The sequence below is a fragment of the Ascaphus truei genome, chromosome 1 (assembly GCF_040206685.1).
Source record: "Ascaphus truei isolate aAscTru1 chromosome 1, aAscTru1.hap1, whole genome shotgun sequence".
NCBI lineage: Eukaryota > Metazoa > Chordata > Amphibia > Anura > Ascaphidae > Ascaphus > Ascaphus truei.
The window spans coordinates 147,123,184-147,148,245 of record NC_134483.1 but is presented as its reverse complement, the minus strand read 5'-3'; the positions used below and the strand labels follow the sequence as shown (position 1 = coordinate 147,148,245).

The following is a 25,062-nucleotide window of genomic DNA, read 5'->3' as shown; positions in this document are numbered from 1 at the left end:
GGCTAGTGGTTAAGTACCGATTATTGCATAATTATTTTCCCATATAAAATACACAGCAATAAAGCCATGGAGTCATTAAAGTCAACGAAAACCATTAAAGTCAGTGGTGTATATCGCCGATTCAGGCACGATTCAGCGTACCACACTTGAAAAACTCCGGGGCAATATCTCCTGATTATTAGCTTATTGCTTATTACAGTAACATGGTTGTATTTGTATTTGAGATGGTATGCCAGCATGTCGTTTGGTCAACAGCTGCAATATACAATTGTGGCCTAGAATTTTTATTTTGGAACTTGAATATGTGAAGTGAGGTACTAAATTGTTAACTGCACGTTACCCAACTTCTGACCATACTGAATCTGTGTGAATAACTGTGTATGTAATTGCTGTAAATTAATTAAAAAGATACAAGACAAGATAAATATTTGAATAGAAATGCAAGCATCATTACAATTTGTGAAACATTAAGTTATTGTAAAAAGTATGTGTGCTAGGTAGCACTACACAGGTATATATGCAACATTTAATTATATAGTGCACGGGAACAACGGGTAACCTTTAACCCCTGAACAAGTCAGTAATATATACAGGTGTCCCCAGCACACAGTGGGGGTTATGCACAAAGCAGTGATAAGTGTTTTTAAGTGAGATAAATGCTTTAAGGCGCAATTTATGGCGCACATTTTTTAGCAATGACTGTGTTTTGATGATAAAAAGCCTTTTAAGCTGCAGTGTTATCATTGCTTTGTGAATCGCGCTGAACGCAATATTGAGAAATAAAGGCATTTATCTCACTTAAAAACACTTATCACTGCTTTGTGCATAACCCCCAATGAATGAATAAAAACAAAAATTGTCTTGCTGACAATTTTTGTCTTTATTCATTCATTGTGTGCTGGGGACACCTGTATATATTAAGTTATTGTATGTGTGTTTGTGTATTTTCTTTCAGTACTCTTTTTAAAGACAACAGCCGATGGCAGCACACCTTTGAAAAGCTTGTTCAGTCCACATACTGTATCAGTTCGACAAATGCTTATTTCAAATCTGAGTGCAGTTTATTTGTAAGAGATATACTCTGCATTGGTTGGACTGATATGTGAACTGGAACTTGCTCATTTTTCTTAGATGTGTTACCATTATTTATTTTAGTCTTGACTACCTCAATGATTACCAGGGCAACACTACAGTGATAAACACCGTCGCCTATATTTACAAAGCTGCACTATTCCACAAGGTACCTTCCAGCACCAAAAGACACCTTATAGCCCATTCACTTCAATATGACATGGGGTTCTTATGGCGCCAGACGGTATCTTCCGGAATAGCATTGCCTAATAAATATGGGTCATATATCTCTCATGTTTGTTTTGTGTCATTTACTTGTCTAGTGTCTATTTTTATAGGTGCAAGTAAGTCAAATCTATCTTAATCTATTTAGCAGCAAGAGCAACGAGACCCCATTATTTCCCAATGAATACAGATGCAGCGGCCGTTATTCGAACATTTCACGCGTTGTATACCTCGGAATACCCATGTCACGGCGCGTGATTTCTTCCAACCTTACCGCCTTAAGACGCGAGTGGCAGGAAATGGCATTTTAGTGTTCTGGTTTTTAAACAACTGCAAATTGACACAGAAGCACAGTAGAACAGTACTGTACACATTACAATTCATTCATTTCTGCCACGCATACGCGAAGAATTGCATCCAAAGAAATCAGAATCCATGAAATTCAAACAAATCAACCGTGGTAAACACAGGTGTGCCTGGTGTGATTGGCCGCGTGGAATAAAGCAGAGCTCACGAAAACGGCTCCGTGAAATGTTCGCTGCATCTGTAGCTCTTCAATAGGACAGAGACTCCTTCCATGCCATTTATTCAGCTACCCGTTGCCGCTGCACGGGTTAATGTGTAACTCTAGTCAAATTCTGACATTTCTACTACAAAATAGGTCTGATGTCATAGAGCTATTGGACACGGCTTTCACAGCTCAACTTGAACGTATTTTTCTTCCTGCAAGCTAATTTGTGGAGTAGTTTGCGCGCAAGCCTCTCATTCTATAATCCCTGTTCCGGAGCTGACATTATGAAAGAGACGGCTTTTTAAACCAATGTACGCACAGGCTCGTGTATCAGCGAGGAAATATGTATGCTTTTCCAAATGATCAATGATGCTCGAAGCAGAATTGCATGTATTTCATATGAATTTACCATAATATTAAGCATAATTGTGCATGTTGAAGCCCTTTTCGCCGTGTAATCTCACTTTGCTTTGTAAAACCCCCAAAAACATTAATAGGCACTCTCTAAAGGATTCTAACCCTTCTGCTCTCCACTAATGTCTTCTAATTCACTTCAAACACGCATACAGAAAATTAGGGCTCTTCAGATTGGAGTATGAAAGCAGTGAGGAGGCGTAACAAACAAACCAATACTTCAAGATGATGCTTCACTTTAACTTCTACTTACTTTAAAGATGCAATCCCTTATAGATGCCAGAAAAACAACATGTGATAAAGAAAATTACAATCCAATTAACTTCCATAAGCAAATGTAACCATGCTTACAACAAATATTTAGCTGATATGTGTTTCTTCGGAAATTCTGTGTCCTTTCAACAAGATAGTGTTTATCAATCAAGTATTTCCTTTAGCCTTAGGCCACCCCCTGTGTTTATTAGGACACATCAAGATAAGGGAAGAGGGAGACAAAGGGGGCTTTGTTTATGCAAACTTACTGAACACAAAGTGACATCAGATCTTAAGAAGAACTTTTCAGTTCACGCCCTTGTCTGCTCTCCCCCTATCTCCCCGATTGCACCCCCCCCCCCCCTCCTTAACTGCTCTCTGGCTTCAGTGGTGTCATATGACATCACAACGTCATGTTGTCATGGCGACGTATCGCCGAAGAGCCGGCTGAAGCAGGTAAGAGAAGTTACAGAGAATTCACACCTCCCCCGGCATTTAATTTAAATGCCTTGGGGAAGAGCACGGAGCCTCTGTAACCACTGCACCCCTCATAGAAAATCCCGCACCACCCAGTTTGCGTACCCCTGCTTTAAGCCATATTAGTATTGTCAAAATGCACCTTGTTGGCGTGAGCATTGGGTATGTCATCACCGTGCTACTTGATTGGTTGAAGCGGTCTGAGAATAATTACAGCATGTCTTGTAGCATTTCTATTAGGTTTATTAATAGGAGTGTCTGTCTTGTTTCTCATCTGTTCCAGTTTGCAAAGCAGGTTAAAAGACTATAAAGTATTATCAAAGCCTGAAGGGATGTGTTCTTTCAAAAGGTTTTAGTGCTCCAACAGATGTAAATTTTATTCAATGGCTAAACATCTTAAGAATGATTGATTGAGAATATTATTGTGTCTGATGCTGTAACTGTAGGAAGCAAAACCAGGCATGTGTGGGTTTCCCTCATCTACTGTACAAAATGTGCATAAATACAAAATAATATTTTTTAAGTGAATCTAATATTTATTTAGGCAACAGATTTATCACAGGATTCCAGTGTCTTATTTTATATTGCAGAAGTCTCTTCTTAAATAGCTACACTTTTAATTCATATGCAGATTGAGGCAGAACTTAGTTTTTGCCTGTTTTTTTTTATGACATTACAAGCTATTCTTTTAGCGTTTAAAAACGTCATAGCTAACATTGTTCTTAAAATGCATGTGCAAAACATGATGTAGTAGAAGAAAAGTTGGGGGACATTTGTAATTTAAAAATATAACACTGATTACATATAGCCACACACTATTGCAATTTCACTTGTTGTGGGTTGGAAGGCCATAACCATGTTATATCATTAGGGAAACTCTCAGCTAACATTGACAGCTTTAACAGTTCTGAAGCATACCGTATAATAATAACTTCCCCTGCTAGCAGCAGTGGGCATAGGGCCATATTTGCTAAGCAGAGTTAAGACACATTCTGGTGCTAATAGACATCCCCTGTTCTATTTAATTGAATAGGCCAGAAGGTTTCTTCCAATGCCAGAAGGTGTCTAATGGCATTGCACCATATAATAAATATGGCCCGTTGTGTGTTTTAAGTATTTGATTGTTCAATATTAAACAGTAATGTATGGGGAGTGTCCCGTGTATTAAAGATTATCATGTCTACGCTTCCACAGGGAACAATTAATTCTGGAAAATCGTTGTTTCTGATTCAATAAAATGATGTGAAGTTTTTGTTAGAACTATAATATGAATGTATATAGACAGGATTATGATTTCGTAATTGTTTAAATAATTCTATACATACCAATTTATTTGTCTGGACTGGCCGTTTTAATCCAACAGTCAAATGTTTAACATCTAGCCTTGAGATTGCTTAGTGTGTAGGATACATGTGGAGAAATGGTATGCTTGTAGAGAGCCTCCTGGCACACCATTTTGTCTTTTTGGCAATGGTGGGAGGGACCGGGTGGGACTCTAACATACCAACATTAAGGGACCATTTAACACCTTAAGTCATAAATTGCATTCTTCACAGGCGGGGTTTGGAGGGGGGCTAGGCTTCAGTCAGATACATTCCAAGATTCACTGTTTTTTAAGTAAAACCCTTTTTTGCTTTATCCATTGTAACACCGCCGGAAGAGATCAGTGCATCGCAAAACCTCGCACAAATAAAAGCATTTAGTTAGCCACAGAACGGTACCGTCTATTCGTTTTCGATCATTAAGCTCGGCTAACACGGTACAGATACCTATATATATCTCAATATATATATTGAGCCGGCCTGGCTCAATATATATATTTATATATATATATCAAAAAAAGTCTCACATGTCCCTTTGGCTGTACTGGATTTCCAAATCTCTCTAAATAAGGGAGATTAATTTGAGTTATTGTTGTGGTTTCCAGTTTGCAAAGAGGAATCCTGTTGTGACTGGTAAGATTCGTGGCAAAAACTTCTTCGTCACTTGTGAATCACTTACTGCAGATTCCTCATAGGGATGGCATTGGAAACGGCCTTCCTCTTTTATTTTGCTCTACCAGAGCGACGGATTCTCTGTGATTTGGCCACAGTCTCTTTTATTGTTTGACTTCCTTATGATATTTTGCCTGAGCAACTCTCTCTGGCTAGGTCGGCTGGATGAACAGAATATCCTTTTTGGTCGTTTCACTTGTAGTGCTCTGCCTGAGCGACCCACTCTGGGCGAATTTCTTAAGGTTGCCAGAGTGTCTCTCGATCGTGTATGCTGCTCCGCTTGAGCAGCACCTCTCAGCAGTTCTCTGAGACCACCACAATACCTCTTAGGCCAAAGCCATACAACCTTCGCCCACGCGGAGGGGGGCGAAAGCTGTGACGTGACCCGCATGAAGCGGGTGTGTTTAGTGTCCAAGTTGGACGCGCCGTGGGGGGCGTGCCTAGGGGCATCACAGAGCTGGTTCGCCCTCATTGGGCAAACCCCTCATGTGACCTATCTGTCGCGCCAAGAAACTCAGTTTCAACTGATTTCTTGCGCAACGCGCGCCCCCTCCTGCTTGCGCCCATGCGGTCTATCGGCATGATCAATGCCTTAAGGCAGCAGTATGGACCTGCCCTTACTTGCTTCTCAATGGCACGTGTTAGCCAAAACATATGTCCATTATTGGCAATAATGCCTTTGACTCTTTTCCCTTCGATGTTCAGTGCCGTGCAGTGATGCAGCGATCAGGTCTTTCAACTATCAGGCTCCGGCTGCTGGGGGATGTATCACACATGAGACGCATCAATGGACTGCACACAAGGATTCCAAATAACAACATGCAAATGCAAACACTGGGGGATTATTTATTCAACTGGAATAGTCCTAATCATGTCACTAACACAGTTGAATGAATAACCCTCACTTAGTGTAACCCCTTTAGCCTCCAATTCACCTTCAAAGGGACTCCACAAAGGTGGAAGAATGTAGGGGAAATGTAAACAAGCTCACGCTTTGGTAAGAGTTGCGTCTTTTGCAGCTAACTCAGCAAAAGTGATATTGATGTTGACGCGTAATGAAATAAATCGGTAGAGGATGCTAAAGAACGGCAGAGATGCTCCACCAACATAAACACATAGTGAACACATAATGAATACATATTTAGGGCCCATCAGTGCATACATGCATAAGAAAACATTGTAAAATATTCTGTGACAAACATCAAATGGTCTCCTCTTAATAATTTATAAGCGCATCTATTCTAAATCATTTTAACAAATCATATTATTTATGCTCAGATGCTACAGTATCGGTGGGATCTCTGCTCAAGAACTTCTGATAATTAAATTTTGTCACAACACCAGCAGCCTTTGAAGTTCAGAGCAAGATTTGCACTGACAGGGAGCCGTGCATGCTATTTAATAGAGATAAATAGATTTCTGTTGCCAAATTACATTTAACATTTTGCAGCATCTGTAAACAATGACATTAGGAAAACCTTTTGTATCTCAGAAACAAATCAAACCTGAGCAGCACGTTGGATATGTGCCGCTGAATATATAGAAGGCACAATTATGCTAACATAGAGAAATGGGCCATGTTATTCTGTGGTCACGTGGTTCTCTTTTTTTCTTCCAAAAAATTATATATATTTTTTTAAAAAGCAAAAAAGTTCAATTGAACTTTTAAACTGAAAATTACTAGAAAAACGGTTTACTTTTGCCAGAAAATCTAGCAATCTGGCCAGGCCCAACTTCAGGCGCCGGCCTGACCCAACACAGCTACTGGGGCCCGGAACGGTTGTCCCAGCTCTCTCCCCTATCGACAGCCCGGTGTACATGCACTTCTTCAGGTGTTAGAGAGCTACTGTTAGATGAGATCCTCAAATGTAAAACATAGTCATATATTTTTTAACATTTACACTTACTCATCTACAAAAAACGATGTTTTGGTTATTACATGCTATTTTTCCCTCAAGCATTACTGAAGATTTCTGCCTCATCTCTTGGTCCCTTTTGTTATTAAGCTATTAAATCACAAATCCTATTAGAATCCTATTCTGAGCTGCAGTTATGGAAGCTATTCATCTTTCCACTTTTTTTTCCAGTGAATTTTAGATAATATCAGATGATGTGAAATACATCCATATGCATCTATACATGATATCATTTTTTCATTTATTTAGAAACCCAATGCATTTCTCTCTTACAACGTATTGAACATTTTGCTGCTGAAATTATTTGATCCCTTCCCCACAACATTCTCTGCATCTTTCTTATTTAAATCCCTCCAATGACTTCCTATTATAATCTGTATTAAGTTATTTTTCTTTCACCTTCAATACTCTACACTCTTCCTCTTTCCTTCTCTACATCTCAGCTCTGATCTATTGCTCTGTCACTGCTCACCTTTTGTACAGTACTTGAGGTTGTCTTCTTTCCATTCCTCTTATCCTTACTGCTCTGTCATGCTTGAAACTTCTATAATTCACTGACCCACATCTCTGCAACTCCTTCCCCTTAGTATCCAACAATCACCATTCCTCCCCAAATCCAAGTGCTTTTTTCTTTTAACATTCATTTTTTTTTTAACACCGGTTTGAAGCATTGGGTCTCTGAAGCTGAACCCTGTTCATTTCAGTTCTGGGAACCCCCTGCTTCCAGAGATACAGACCTCCGTAGGAGTTGCTAGTAGCCGCTCTGGCTGAGCTAACTGGGGGTTTAAAGTTTATAGCTCCTGCGTTACACCGGTCAATAGGAAGCAAACCTGATGATGTCACAACTTCCAATTGGCCTTCAGGGTGCGGGACTTTTGAAAAGCGGTCATTACTTGATCCATGCAATGTCACCTAGCTGAGCCAGAGCAGCTACTAGCACCCCATACAGAGGTATGTATCCCCGGAAGCAGGGGTTCCCCCAGAGCTCGATATGAATGGGGTTCATCTTTGGAGGCAGGAGGTCTCCAAAGTAATGTAAATATGTAAATAAATATTAAAAATAAATAAAGTGTTTGGATTTCCACTTCTCTTACCATGCACCACACAACCGGAACAGTCTACTGGAGAGTCTCACTTCCGCCACCAGTCTAAGTTCTTTCAAAACTAAAGCTGTCTCACATTTTAATCTGGTCTGAAACTGTTATATACGCCTATAATATATATTACCTTTAACTGTGCATACAATGTCTTGTATATAATATACTGTATAACTTATCACTCATTGTAACTATGTATTTGTAACCATGTATTTGTCATTATAACTCTATGCCCAGGACATACTTGAAAACGAGAGGTAACTCTCAATGTATTACTTCCTGGTAAAACATTTTGTAAATAAATTAATTCATTCATTAAGCATTTCAATAGCTTCAAATCAATGCGGCACTCCTCTCAAACAGTACCTGTTCTCCTTGCCATGTGTTCAAAACAACTGCACGTAAACCTATTCCTACAGTTTCTGTAAACTTTTTGGGTCAGGATTCTATATTCCTTAAGTTTATTTTTGTTTATATTGAAATGACTTGTTCTTTTCAGGAATGCATACATATAGTATCTGTTACTGACCCATAATACAACAGCATATACTGTACAAGATTGAGGGGTTTGTTCATTAAACTGACGTTCGGTGCACTATCCAATGGGAGTCTCTGTGCAATAGTGCCTTGATTGGCACTATAACAATTTAATGAGTAAACCCCTTAGTAGAGATGCTGAAGTCCACAACCAAGATAAATTTGCCATTTTTTCACAATTTTTTGTGTGAAAATCTGCAAATGTTGCAAACATTTTGTTTTGCCAAGCAGTAAAAGTCAATATTCAGGTCACATGAGGCTATATTAAGGTCACATTACCCTTTATATACTGCCGTTTTCTGATAACACTGGCAAAAAGTGTCAACATTGGTGAAATTTGAGTAATTTGCGTGCAGGGACATTCCCCGAAAAGTTCGTGAAAGCCTGAAGCTTTAGAAACCACATGCCCGGAGCAGGAGACGGAGCGTTCCTATTGGACAGCCGTCTTGGAAAGGTAAGTATGAAAGATTATTTCCAGCTGCCCTGACATTACCCGATGCCGGGTATTACCCGGCCGAGCCCACTTCTCAGTGGCCGGTTCCGGGTAATGTCCGAGTACCTGGAAATGGGCCGGGTACCGGGTAATTCCGGGTACTCGGTACACCACCAGTAAAAGGGTTGAAAATGGCAAATTGTCTCTCCAAAACCATACATGCTTAATACAGTACATATCAACTATATACAGTATTATTTATTTTATTTATTTATAAAATATTTTACCAGGAAGTAATACATTGAGAGTTACCTCTCGTTTTCAAGTATGTCCTGGGCACAGAGTAAAACAAAATAATACATGGTTACAAATACAGTTACATAAATGAACAAGGTATACATTATATACAAGACATTGCATGCACAGTTAAAGAAAATATATATTATGAGCGTATGAAACAGTTACAGACCAGATTAAAGTGTGAGACAGCCTTAGATTTGAAAGAACTTAAGCTGGTGGTGGATATGAGAGTCTCTGGTAGGTTGTTCCAGTTTTGGGGTGCACTGGGGTATGGCAGTGTGGGGCTGACAAAAGGTTTACTGTAGGTTGGGAGTGGTACCTTTTCACCATATTCCAGAGCACTAAACTATTGCGCTTATTGTGTTCCTCCTGAGCCAGGAAAGAAGCATTTCCCTGAGAGGGGGAAAAAAAATAAAATAAAAATGTATCTGTTGTCATAAAAAAGTCAAATTCGCTAATGGGATATTAGTATAGTATGTTCCCCATTTAATTGTATTAGCTGAGGAATTGGAAAACGGATTAGAATTCAAATTCACAGTGGATTGCTCTTTTACTACTTTTCCTTTCTTCTTCTTTATTTAACCTGCTCATAGCACAGATAACCCATTGCAGTATGACGCATGCTTTTGTTGCAGTGCAGGGAAGAAATCATTTTCGGTGGCATTCTAATGTGTTGCGTCAGTCCGCAAGAAGTTGTTCGTGTGATTTGATTATGATGGATGGGCTCCAGATTGTTCAAAACACACATGTCAGTGAGAGATCTCAGGATCTCATTCATGCAATCATGATGCTTTATTCCCAAGAGCCCTGAAACTAGTAATATAATCAGGAAGCAGTACATGTTTCGTTGTTGTTAGGATTGATGGGCTTGTATGTTTTATTGTCTGTGATGGAGCGGAGTCTCATTTTTCTCAGTTAACTCTTCAGAATAACTTCAGACTGTTGATTGTGTGTTTTCATTAATCCCAATTTGATGAGGCTATGAATTTTCTCAATGTGGCAGACCCAGTCCTCCTTTTGCAATTAATTATCTGTATGGTACAGTATGGTAAATAACTGTCTAGGCAAAATATAATGAAAGGTCTTTCTCTAGCATATCCAAAAGAAACTGAGAAAAGGTTTTGTTCCACTTAATCAATGCTGCGTTAATATTGTCACTGTACAATGTAGGAGATAAGCGTTGGAGAAAACAAAATATTGTAATGAAACTTCTGTACAATGTGCCCTGAACAACCTCTGATAAGATTCCATACTCTGTTAATAATAGAAAAGTAACTATGATGGGATTTACAATCATTATAAATAAGGGAAATAAATCAAAAGAGATAGTGAGGAAGAAATGTAGGCACATATTTACTAAGTATTTTCTATTAAATAAGACACCTGCCAGCACCGGAAGACACCTTACAGAACATTCAAGTTAATCGGCATAATAGTGTCTACAGTCATAGAACTGTTTTATAAATATGGGCCCTGATGAGTCAATTTGCCTGTTTGAAAACAGAAATGAGGTAAAACCCTAATCTTATCAGTGAAGGGACAACAGAACTTTTTTTTTAAAAATCTACCGCTAGTAATAATGAGCATTTGCAACACACGTAAATTCAAAAGTTTATAGTGCAAATGCTTTGAGTTTTATGTTTTTGATTTGAATCATTCATATTATTCACACACACACACACACAAGATACATTTTTAACCTTAGCAGGGGCAAAGCACAGTTGCTAGAGCTAGACAGTGACTATCATATGATTAGAGAAGATTTCACAGGAAGGGAAAGGTCATTGTAGTGTGAATACACATCACTGGAATGTTCTCAAAAAAAAAAAACTTTATTTACTGTATATACTTTTAAAAACATAAATTGGAAATCAGATTGAAATATTAGGAACAGATTGACAACAACGTCAAATATAAACCCAGTGTATTAGATCTTAAGAAATAATTGTGATACTGTCCATTTCCTTCCTCTTAAACAGTGAGGGAAAGAGCTACCTTCAGAGCCATAAATACAAATCTCTTTTGCCTACTCTCCATTCTGTCATGAATATCCAACATACAGTACTAATTGTCCATTTGCTTACTTTATCACATACGTACTTGGAACTGCAGCCGCGTGCACAATATATATGATGTAGACAGTAATTAAGATAAATTACTTCTCACCACCAACTTCGCAGATCCATAAGTATGATTTTATTTCTTAGACTTCATTCTCTGATCCAAGAAAGCACCAGGATTACATTTGATGCAGTCATAGTCGCTTATTATCTGATTCATATATGGTGCTACTGGCTTCTGCAGTCAGTGCATAATGAAGTCAACAGATGTTGTGACTTGAAATTGCCTTCTTGCACACTCCAACTAATTCTACATAAAACATATGTTTCAAAGATTATTTTGATTGATCTTTATAGAATGGCATTTCCAAAACATGGAGTTGCAAACAAAATAAACACATCATAATACCATTATGACAGCTCTATCATGTTGTAATAATTGTTCAACGTAGTGGTGTACAGTACACTGTAATCTAATGTAAAATATAGGGAATGAAAATACCCATAGAAATAGGAGGCTTACGTAGGATGCACCACACAATTGGGGAAGAGCACGCAAGCCCTTTCTCATCAGCGACAGTGGATTGCCCAAGATCATATGCGAAGCTACATCTTCCAAGTGCAAAAGGTGGACACTTGCTATTTTGTTTTTACAGCAACTATACTGTATTAAAGAGGAAATCCAAGCGGGCAATTATTTAATGCAATTTTTTTTTTTTAACATAGAATTGAAGCAGGCGGTTTCCGGAGCTGAACCCATTAATTTCAGCTCCAGGAAACCCTGGCTTAATGAGATTCTTACCTCCATAGGGGGGTACTGGTGGCCACTCCACTTGGCTAGCAGGGTTCACGTAATGGCGAGTTACAAAGCTCTTGCGCCCTGTGGACCAATTGGAAGCCATGACGTCATCCGGTTAGGCTTCCTATGTTTTATCAGCCTGTGTTACGCGAGAGCTTTAAATGTTGCCAAGATACCGGCACCCCCTTCGGAGGTCTGTAGCTGGGAAGCAGGGATCCCTGGAGCTTATATTAATGGTGTTCAGCTCCAGAGACCCCGTGCTTCAAACCTACAGTATCTTAAATAATAATAATACAATCGTATAAATTGCTCCTTTAATATCTGGTGCCTTTCATTTTTTTGCTTGTGGAAAATGTTGGGATCTAATAAATAGACAATACTTAGAAACAATAATGCATTCTAGCAACAGTTTTAAAGCTGCAACCTAAAAAAGGACATAGTTTAAAAAATTTTTTTAATATATGTATATTATATTTTAAAAAAAAAGGGCGCTCATCAACACTCTTTACTCTTTGAATTAGGGGTGTTTGTAGACAGGCAATTGCAGAAATATTATTGGCTTTACTTGGATGTAAGTTTTTTCAGTAGGTAATGTTAGTCCTTTAGACATATCCTTTCACTATTACAGCTGTCACAAAGATACTGGAACTAACAACTTATTATCTATAGTTGTTGCACTATTTTTTCAAAGCAATATCCTTTGAGTGGAATGGTCTTCTCTATGTAATTAGGTTACTATGTTTTCTAAACTGAATGTTTACCCCTTTCAATAAAAAGTGAACATTCTGCACAATAAAAGAAAGGCATTGCTGTTTACATTTGCTATCCTAATTAATATTTGAGCAACATCTTAACATACTGTAGGAATGAATCAAAAGCAAGATAAAGGTCAATCCTACAAAACATTACAAGTAGACATGCTGCTGATGTGCGAAAAAGCCTGGTGATGATCAAATCTAGCTTCCAGTATGCCTTCCATCCACTTCCTCACACTGATACTCCTGCCTTTCAGGTGATGCCAAGAAAAAGAAGGAGCTCATATTCCCCACTGTGGGCATGTAATTCTCCACAGGCCACTTTACTGCTCATTGGAGCATTGCTGCAAGGCAAGACACAGAGGCCTGCACACACAACACTAAAATTACAATATGGAAATTAGCTTATGTGAAGCAGAGCTGCTCAGTGCCTCTGGGAATTCTCCTTGTAATAGTACTTCCTTTAGCAGGATAAAAGCAGGGTATTGTAGCAACAGAGGAGTGGGTCAAAAAACATAAAGTAATACATTATAACATTAGTCACCATGTAAATGGACAAAGATATTCCAACCAATAAAGGATATATATATATATATATATATATATATATATATATATATATATATATATATATATATATATATATATATATATATCCTTGACAGGTCTGGAGAGGTTAAAGGACTGCAGTTCTTAAATTAAGTTGTTGTGTTTTGTTTAATTCATGTATTTAGCAGATATATACCAGAGAGAGGCTCACGCTGCACATTAGCTCCAGCTATACAGTAATATCATTGTCTCCTTGCCAACAGCCTTTTTGTGTTACCAGTGAAAAAAGGTATAGTTTATTTGCAGTGATGGACATGAATATACCAAAGCCAGGGAAATTCAATTTAGAGTAGCTCACCAGGGTGACCTCACACAAATATATTTGTGTACATATTTTGCAAACACTTTTTTCTTTGATTGATTTTCCTGATAGGGCCTTAAGACTTTTCTGTTTCTTGTACCATACAATGGTGCCACAGATCCCTATCCACAGGGGAGCCTAATTACATAAGATTTTAAGAAAAAACAATGGATTACCAAACTATCGAGTGCACTTAGGATATCCTATGGTTATACTGAAAACATGGCCTGCCTTGGGTTCTCAAGGAACATAACCGTGGCAATTAACATCAAATGACTCTTGCTAATGCATGAGCAAAACAGAAAGTGGAGCCTCTTTGCTAATTTATTTAGTGAAACCACACTGACAGCAAACTGTTCAGAAAGGCCTAATCTAACACAGGCCATTGTAAAGCAGCAGTCCACACTGATTGCTATCTTTATTTTTACTTTTTCCTTGAAGAGATATCTTCTTGTTCTTTCCAAAAACGCTCTCTATTTTTTAAATATGATGTTCTTTTCCGGAGATGTAAGCATTTGAATTATTAAGTGAACAGGGTGGATAAAATGGAGCTCCCCTCAGAGACACGCACCATTTGTGGTTACCATGGTAACATCAGATGCTAGGGATTAAGAGGATCATGATTTTTTTTAAATTGTGTGTAAAATGCTATCATTATATGTGTTACTCATATATGCTTCTGGGGGTGGGGATGTTAGTGCTTTAAGAGATTAAGGAATATTGAGATATATATTTAAAAAAAAAAATTTGAAAATGTAACCATAGCTTTGAAGACTTTCTAAATCAAACAATGGCAAGGACATTTATGATTTATCACAAATAGGCATTATGATTTTATACTGACACTAACCCAGGCTATGCTGAAAAGCTGTATAATACGGCAGGGATAAGTTTATAGGGGTCCATGTTAAAATGGATTTGCAGCAAAAGGTGACACTGTGCGTTTATTTGCATGTAATTTCCAAGAATCCTTGGCTGCAGTTGAAGCATTGTATGCTAGGAGATGATGGTGAAAAGCAGGGTTACAGATCTGTCTGAGCCATCGAAGGGGGTGCTGTTATCCCTCTGCTTTTTAAAGCTCCCACGTCACATGGGGCAATAAGAAGCTGCTCGGTGATGTCACAGCTTAATATTGGCCTGCAGGGTGCAGGAGCTTTGAAAAGTGGCCATTATGCTGGCCGCGCAGAGTGAGTACCAGTAACTAACCGGGGGTCAAGTATTTCTGGAAGCAGGGGGTACCCAGAGATAAAATGAATAGGGTTCAGCCCCAGAGACCCTCTGCTTCAATACAATGTAAAAAAAAAATTGTAAAAAACTAATCGCTTTAAAGAGGCAATCCAAGCATGCAAATTAAAAAAATCACCATAGGATTGAAGCAGGGGGGTCTCCAGAGCTTAATCCCACTAATTTCAACTCCGAGGAACCCCTGCTTCTGGAGATACCTCAGTAGGGGTTGCCTGTAGCTTCTCTACTCAGCTAGTAGGGTTTATGTAATGAGAGCGTTTCAAAGCTCCCGCACCCTGCTGGGTCAATAGGAAGCCGTGACGTCATCATGTTCGACTTACTATCGTCCCATGTGACGTGGGAGCTTTAAACTTTGAACCCCAGCTAGCCCAGGGCACCCCATACAGAGCTCTTTATCTCTGGATGCAGAGGATCCAGAGAGCTGAAATTATTGGGGTTCAGCTCCGCAGACCCTCTGCTCCCATCCGATGTAACAAAAAAAAAATATTTGCTAAAACAAACGTCCCTTGGATTGTTCCTTTAAAAAGTAACATGCTGCCGAAGTAATTGCACATAGCAGAATGGGCAGCAGTTGAGAGATAATCATCAGGTTCTCAATAGGCATTTTAAAGAAGGGAATTAAGATCTCTTTGAAACACAATGATTTCTCCCCCCCCCCCCCCCCCTTTAAGAATCTGCTTAACATGATGAACTTAAATGCTGATAAAGGTAACAGTTTGTCCTTCTTCTTGTTCAACAATAAAGAATACAGGCTTTTCTGCAAATCCTGGAATAAAGAATGTTAATCCTGATCTGCATTATGTCTGCTGCAGCCCTTGACCCCTTTTAACTGACTTTGATTGTGCCGAGTTGTGCACATAAACTATGCTTTTGGTGAGACTATCTTTCGTATTTCATCTGGGGCCCCAGCCAGAAAATTAAAGTCATACCTCTGCAATTGAAAAACCGATGCTCTGATTGAATAGCTGAAGAGCAGCCAGTGTTTTAGTCAGGGAAAGGGAAGACACTCGCATGGAAAGGGCCCTTTGCATATACACAAGAAATAGATGGATACTGAAGATGCATTATTCATTTCTAAAAAATATTGACAGCCTTCTCAACTTTGTTTCATTTTGCTACAGGCTATCAACTAGTGATAAACAAATGATAGATCATTGGACAGGCAGCTCTAGTGGTATATTAATCTCCACATGCTAACGAGTGGAAGGAATGAAAAAATGTCCAATGATGGTTCATCAATAACAGTTGAAAGTAAGTAATGTATGTTGTCAGACCATTAGCGGTTTTATTTATGCAAGAGTGACTTGGGGTATTGTCTGGGTGTATTGAACTCTTTGGGGACTATGTATCAAGCCGATTGTTGTAATGCAATGCATTACATTAATTACTTAATATTCCATCACTCTGAAAGCACATAAAATGTTGTCATTTTTTATGTTTGATGCTTCCGGCATAAATTTCTGTTAGGGCCAGCTGCAATAAGGGGAATCATTAATTACATGTATAAATGTAGAAATTGATACATAGTATTATAATATGCATGCAACGACTCGCATAACTCTTTCTATTGCTTTAAACAGCCACTGTCTGAATCCAGTTTTGATATTTTCAGTAACCTAAGTGTTATGGTGCTCGGTGTTACACAATGCAACGACTGTTTTATTTTGCAAACCACAACTTCCATGTTTGTTTCCAAAATAAATTAATAGTTATTACTCAAATGTTACTATTTTACCTTATCTGAACCAGGGAGATAGCTAAAGCATGATTGATCCAGTCTTTCCTCTCTTGTTCCATTTGGCCTTGAATTGTCAAGGTAAACAATATAAAAATAGCTGAGGCTGAGAGATTTCTCTATAGTGTTGCTCCTAGACTGTAGAGTCATCCTATATCTGTTTCATGGGAAATGTCTTCAATAATGAGAACATTGAGCATCCTAACAGTGCACCAATGCCATAGCATTATTTTGAAGACGGCAAGAGAATGAGAGCAAATACTATAACTATTAAGCAAGAGATAAAACTGGGGCTTGTACTATGGGGACAGCCTGGTTCAGATAAGGTAAAAGAACAATCAAAAGTGTAAAAGCATAGGGCATGGCTTGGCAGAGATGGCCACTAAGGCCTGGGTCCCACTGCATCCGGCGGCGCGCGCGGCCACGTCACTTACCAGACCGGAGTTTCTCCCGCTGCAAGGCCCGCTGCGCACTGTGACGCAGGGGATACACGAGGATTGTGATCCCAATGATATGGAGTTGGCACAGAACATAGAGAACAATGTGTCCTCCCTAGAGGACTGCACGACTTATCCTGGAAAAGCAGGAGGATCTCGAGAACCGGTCAATGAGACATAACCTCTGGATCCGTGGAGTGACTGAGGAGCAGGACCACATCACCATAAAATCCTCCTTAAGTGATTTCTTAAAAGCCTTTCTGCCATCGGCTGAGTTAAAATAGCTTTTGATTGGAAGAGCCCACTGCACCATGAAGCCCAGAGCGGCACCCCAAGATGTCCCCAGAAATGTCCTGGTGCGCCTACATTATTTTACTACCATTAAAAACATACTGCATGCTTTTTACCTCAGCTCCGCGCTCACAGATGGGCATAGGAAGATGCAAGTCTTCCCTGACTTATCACCGGTGATTTGAGACAACAGAAAGATTCTTAAAAGCATCACCACCGCTTTAAGAAAGAATAAACTCCCACATAAATGGGGCTTTCCTTTCCGCCTAATAATAATGAAAAATAGGAAACACTCAACAATTAAAATGGCAGAGGAAGGTTACCACCTGCTCAACTAGTGGGACCTTGAGCTGTGAGAAGGGCACACCAAGACCTCACAGCCAAAGTCCCAAAGAATTTTGACCTGAATGGAGTTGCCCATGCCAGAAACTGAAAAGGAAGACCTGATGACATGAAGAACCTCCCACTACCATAACTGATTCATTGCACCAGTGGGTTCCGCAGAACACAACATTGCTGCCCGTCTCCTTCTCCCTGTTGTCTCCCTCCCTGCTTTCTGCCTCCCGATATGTATATGTGTGAATGTCTGTTACTAAATGTTTGTATGGCCCAAGAAACCGCGCCTTCACCTGAACCACTGATGATCAAGACCGATCCCTGAAGATCTGACTCCACAGCCTTGGCGTACATGACGGTAACAGGGAGAGAGTAATGGGCCTTTAAGTGCTTATTTGGTATGCATTGTATAAGGGCCTAAGGCTACTACAGAATGTATTAGGATTTATGACAAAGATGGATGAGAGAAGCTTTACCTTGTTAGTTATTTTCTATTAACTCTCTGTTAAACGGCACAGGAGAGGACAGTGTTGTCCATATTTCAATCTGTTCCTTGCACTCCATGCTTTGACATACTGGAGAGAACAGCCTTAGGTACTGCATATACCATTAAAAGGATACAAGCACGATCACACTTCATTTCATTCTAAAAGAAAGGGTCTGAAATAAATATTCTAAAATAAATATTATTAAAAGGGGACACGAAATTGAAAACAGGCTGACATGATGTATCAGAATAGAGATATTCAGATCTCAGAAATAAGCACAGTGATCATGAGCTGGAGTGCAAGCATGGACAGCATATTAAACGTATTGTGTATTGTTCTATTGCTCCATCTACTACCACATAGCAAGCAGGCTAATATGCTTTTTTCCGTGAATTGTCACACAACATAAAAGTGGCACCACCACACTACGGTGACAGAAGCACACACACCCGCTTCAGAAATCTGCTCTCACCGACTCATAGCCTGCTTGCATAGGGTTATATTTATGACAAGAGCTGTAATGTCCTATGCGAGTGTGCTCTAAAAATAGATACATGAAGGTTACTATATATTTGCTGCTTACACCAGAATGTGTACAGTATGTAACCTACCCTAGCAGTCACCAACACTGAGAGGACACTGTTATATATGTTGTAGGATTAAGCAAAACCATTTGACTATACAATTTTCTCTCTGATAACCTTTCTATTGACAAATTGAGTCATGCAATATATGGCTGATAGCACTATGTACATAGCGCAGAAGTAACACAAGTGTCTCCATATCTATATTATTATTAATAAGGAGTGGCCAGGCTTTAGGACCACTTTTTGTCTATATCTGTTCTGACGGAGCCCGTGCATTGAATCCATAACTAATACTTTTAATGTTTCATAGTTCTTTAAAGCAGCAATATGGGTTAACTTTTATTACAGGTTTGATGCAGGGGGTCTCTGGAGTTGAACCCTGTTGATTTCAGCTCTGGAAACCCCCTGCTTGCAGAGATACCTACCTCCGTAGTGGTGCCATTATCCCTGCAAGCAGAGAAACTGTGCTCCTTAATCTAATGAGGGTGTTTAAATGTCCAGCGTCGCGCAGGCCAATAAGAAGCTTCCTATTAGCCCGCATTACTTTATTTATTATTTATTTTCTATAGAGACTTCTCATCCCATTCTCCCTGTAGACCAATACTGTTGGTTGAAAGTTCTACCTTAGACCCCACCAACTACTCTGTGTTTAAAATTTGCTCAGAGTACTTTCACGTGGCATGTTCTTTCCCTTTGGATTTTATATTTTATTTCCCCCCCCCCCCTTTGGTACATAATACATTGCCTATTGTATTAAAGTTATCTGCCTTATAAATTCTAGCTCATTTTCCATATATTTATGGTTATCACCTGAAAACTATGCATAAAATAATCTCTCACAATGTCAAAGCATTACATTCACATAATGAGAGGGAGTGGCTCAGTGAGTAACAGAATACAATCAGAGTAACTGACTGGCACTGAGAGTTTGAAGCATGGGACCCTGGTTCAATTCCCAGTGTCGGCTCCTTGTGACCTTGGGCAAGTCACTTTATCTCCCTGTGCCTCAGGCACCAAAGATATAGATTGTAAGCTCCATGGGGCAAGGACTTGTGCCTGCAAAATGTGTCTGTAACGCGCTACGTGCAACTAGCAGTGCTATACAAGAACATGCTATTATTATATTATTATTATTTCACTTTAAATTGCTTGGTAAGGACTATGGGGACATAATTTGTGTGCTGGAAACACATTTTCAGGTGGATAAATCCCCCAAAATTCAATATAGAAAGTGTCCAATTCGTTTAAAAAAAAATGTGGACTGGCTATTCTGATCAATAATGTCTCTTTCTGCGATTACACTTTCTTCTCAGCCTCCCACTAATCATATTCTAGAATCAACTATAGATTTAGGAATGGTCTCTTCACTCTACTCGGCCCATATAGGTTTAATCACATGTTCTGATCATGCCCCAATTACAATTGTGATTCACAATTCATTATTGCTCAGCTCTCGACCCCCCCTCCCCCCCTGGAGGCTAAATGAGTCCTTTCTTAGCTCTCAGGGAATGTTGCTCACCCCACAAAATCTATCAGCACCTGATCTTAAGGTAGGCTCTTATGAGGATGGCAACACAAATGCCACAATACTCGTTTACCACACAATATGTTCAATAAAAAAATAATACAATTTTTTTTTTGTGATATACAGTAGGGTCCTAACACCCCCCATGACCGTATTGACTACTATAGGCGGTCATTTAAACATATCTACACTCCTATATGACTGACAAACATACCCCGATTAAGCATAACTACTGTGGACACAGGGTGGGAGATATGTGTCAGTCTAACTAAAAGAGATCCAATAACAACTTGTGGTACATCTGGAGCTTTTAGTTAAATAGAGTCTTAAACTCATTACGGCCGCATTGACTTTAGAGGCGGTCATTAGTAAGGGTGTTAACACTCCTACGTCATTGATATCATATATGGATACCAAATGTATACTTACCTGCCGATACACCTAGGTTAGGTTTAAGGAAGAACATATATACATGTGGCATTGGAGACAGATATCCTCAGAACTACCATGTTCCTATAAAGCGTTTACTACAATAACTGTATCACGATGTGTACTTTGCTGACAAGGTTTAAACCGTTCCTGTTTATGAGAGCACTATGCGTCTCATTCCCCATTCAGACAAGTTGCATTTAGCAACATGAATAAGTATTAAGTGGACAACAGGCATACACACTCCATTATGGAGGCACAACATATTAGTCCACTTAACAATACAGTACATACCATGGATTGGCCAAAGCGGATAATCCCGCCTTCGACTGCAAAGTATTTAAAGTAGGGAGGAGATACATCTAATCACTCCCATTACCCTGACGAAGCGCCCACGAGCGCGAAACGTACGTCGGTACGTGATGACGCACTTCCGATGACGTCATCCGGAAGCGCAGGGACCCGGGAAGCGAGCAATCTGTCTGTGAGACTCTCAGGTCGTATGAATATGTGAGATGTATAACAGAAGCTGATTATGATGTGAGAACACTGTCGCCTTGAAACACAAGCAGTGCTACACATTAACTGTTTACACAGCTCCGAGTATATAGTGGTATTCAGATAGAGGAATAGCGACGTCACGGGACTGTGAGTGACGCACCTGTTTGTAATTTGAGGACATAGAGGTACTCATTTGGCTACATACATCAGTGACCAGGAATACACCTGGGCTGTATCTTAAACATTAGCTGTATGAGCGATATATATCTTGGGTGCAGTGGTACTCAAGTGACCGCTACTGTATACTATATATAGTGACGTCACCCAACTATTGTATAGCTGCATAGTAGCACTACCATATGGGGCTCACTATTTTGCAGATACCTTAAATCACTTACCAATCCCTCTGTTTATCATTCAGGTCATATCCTGTACCCAGAATCTATACGAATTTGGGAGTTTTGGTATTATACCCTATATTACTGTCCTGTTTCAAATTAAGAGTCTCAGCTTGCTCGGGTAACTATACCAGTACTTGTTCCCTACATCCCTCCGTTTTCCCTTGATTTTAGCCACATAGTGGTGTTTTAATTTGGTATTGTTGCATATATGTTCAATAAATATGATTTTAAATTGTTTATGTATGGCAATGGGGGCAACTCCAAGGATTGAATCTTTCCTAGCCTAGCATTTGGAATTAGTGAGTGCAAATAGGATTCTTTTAGGTCATTGCTGTGACCTTTCCCCGTACTCTAGAAATTGTTTCTTCCCGTATGCACCCTAGTTCCCACACACCTTCACGTATATATAATAGGTGAGCGGCAGCCACTTCTCTTACCCTGTCACCTCACAAAATGCCTGGAAGGTATAGAAAAAACACAGCCATGGTATAGTAAGTTATCAACATTTTGGGGGCACACAAAGCTATGATCACAGGGCATCTTAGAAATCTTTCATCTCATCTAAAACAAATACGATATAAAGAAATTGATCTTCTCCAGGGTAATACAGCCAACATGAAATTAGAAAATAAACCCTCCCTAACGTTACAATTATCTGAAAAGATCGCACACTTAAGGACAAAATTGAATTCCCTTTCATTAGATAAAAAAGAGCAATCTTTGAGATGGACTAAGCAGGCGCTTTATACAAAATACAATAAAGCAGACAGCTTACTTGCGAATAAGTTGAAAACAAAGATAACTAACAAAAGAATCCCAGCCATTAAAAATCACTCAGGAAAAATAACATAAGCCGAGAGAGATAAACGACACTTTTAGAGATTTCTGCTCAAAACTATATAACCTTAAAAGGTAAAAACTTCACCTCAAAAATCAGATATAAAATCATTCTTAACAAGTACTCCCCTTCCCTATCTGTATCCCCTTGAAGTTGATAAGGGAAACACTCTTTTTTTTAGCTCCATCTTTATTACTTTTGAAATAAATAAACAGTGAATTCCTGTTTCTATCAAGTAATACAAATATAATATATACCAGGCTTGTTAAATAATTTTTCATGGTTACACACTTTCTGTCAGCTTAATTTTATAAGGCACAGACACTTGGGCACATGGCTGCCTCTCAATCCCATCCATCTCTGGCTGTGTAACAGGGAAGATAAGAGGAGGAATGTGCTTCCAGAGTCCAGTTAGAAGCCAAGACCAAGTGGACCTTGGGGCCATATTTACTGAAAGATAGAATCCTGTGGCACTCGAAAACTTTTTGACAAGAGTCAAATTGACATTTATAGGCTTTTTAAGGTTGCAGACATAATGCACTATGTTTCAGGGAGATCCCTGTACCTGAGGAAGGGATCTCCCTGAAACGTTGTGTCTTATGTCTGCATCATTAAAGAGACTTTAAATGTCAATTTGACTCTTGTCAAAAAGTTTTTGAGTGCTACAGGATTCTGTCCTTTTTGAAGTCTATGGATCAATTTCTGCTTGGATCCTCTCTCTTTTTAGTGATAATTTTCCAACTTGCAACATAATATAGGCTAAACCACTAATAATACTATCAGCAGCCCTATCTAGTCTCAGGCAAATATGTGACTTACTCATTAGGGCTCAGTCTCACAGTCTTATGCAGAATTAGGTAAATCTCACACTGCCAGGAGACCCTGAGACAGAGTCCTAAACCCACCCCTTTTACAATAACTCTGCCCAAACATCACAGATCCATCCCCAGAGCTGCAGCATTCGTCATACATACAGATGAGTGCTCAGCAGCTCTCAGGCACGGAGTGGTGAGGACTGACTCCTCTTCCTCCCTACCTGAGTGTGACATCTCAAATTCAAGAAAATGAAATCAATATTACTGTACGAAAGTGTCTATATTATTAATGAAAAATAAATAAAGGATACAGTTAGCCAATGTAGCACCCGTGTGGCTTAGCTCTGTCCCTTTTCTGCCCAGGGACCGAGAGTTGGGGTTTGGTTATAAATAGGAGGGACCTAGAGCTCCACCTTCAGATCCCAGGAGGAACCAGAGGAGAGGGTATCACCTGTACATATTTAAGTACTGATTAACTGGGGTAGAATCCCTTTTGTTGTTTTGATAGATAGGGAAGTGCCCTTGAAGATGGGCTCCCTAGAAATGTAGGAGTAATAGAAGTACAGGCTCCCTGGTTTGAGGCCTGTATCCCCCAGAACAGGGAAGTGTTCACTAAAGAAATAGGGTCCCACTATATGACCCTGAAGTGTGTCCCACTTGCAAGGGGATTACAGGGGTTAAAGAATTTCTACAGTTCTGTCCCAAGTGATATGGTGAATGCTTATGTAGCGGAGTACCCCTGGTTACTAATTTCTTTGGCCCTTCCAGCACCATAAGTCCCAGTAAAGAGAGGGCATTGTTGGAAGTAAATCCTTCATGGCCTGGTTATGTAATTGTATAGGATGTTATTTAATACAGTTCAGGATTATCCTGGTACTAAAAGGGCCTATGCCTTGTAGGAGGCCGGCTTACAAGCCACTCCCCAGGATCGTCATGGGATGGAGGCACTGCGCTGAAGGTAAAACAACCAGCTGAAAGCCTGTCCTGATGTCTCCCCACAACATCGCGGAGTCCTGAGACCTTCTGTCACACCAACAGGTATGCACCAGCACCAGAATACACAAGGTAGCTCCATGATCTCCTATAGGGGGGGGGGGTGCTACACTTATGTGAGATTGAACCCTGCCCATGTATCAGTGGTAAGGAACCACCATACTCGGTTGTTGTCTTGCCCTTGCAATGTAGATAATAAAGTAAAGAATTGTGCCTCTTTGGGAATGCTGCCGGAGCACTCCAAGATGATGTATTGGACTGTTCCTATTAATAATAACGTTTAAGAAAAGTTCCTGGTGCCCCCCATACATTTGCGTACCACACCAGCCTGCACAGATGCCAATACCCTGAGAGACAAGGTAATAAGAGCCACGGAGCATCATCTGCACGTAAATACAACACCTGACAAACATTGGGACACTTTGGTGTGGCCCCTCTTCTGTTGGCCGGGGGAAGAAGTGTTACACCTATGATAGTTAAATTCCCTGCAAAATAGGGCATTTGTGTCCAATTCTTCACCCAGGGCATTATTGACCAGTAATGCCCTGTTCTGAGTGTATTATTACTTAAGTATTGTCTAGTTCAAGGAGAATTATTTTTTTTAATTGGTACTTTAAACAGCATAACCCCTACTATATATATTACTCAGTTGGTTTGAAACCATAGTCACAGGATGGCATCAATAACCAG

At 39.6% G+C, this 25,062-nt stretch overlaps 1 protein-coding gene across 10 annotated transcripts in view; it reads left to right on the top strand.

Annotated features, from left to right (window-relative positions):
- Window positions 1-25,062, top strand: part of LINGO2 (leucine rich repeat and Ig domain containing 2) — a 1,433,890-nt gene that overhangs the window by 1,283,729 nt on the left and 125,099 nt on the right. Inside the window, exon 5 of one of the 10 annotated variants that reach the window (XM_075595720.1) lies at window positions 16,118-16,247. The exons of the other annotated variants lie outside the window; for them this stretch is intronic. The gene's annotated coding sequence lies outside the window, so the exon portion shown is untranslated. The remainder of the gene's footprint in view (window positions 1-16,117; window positions 16,248-25,062) is intronic. 10 annotated transcript variants of the gene reach the window in all.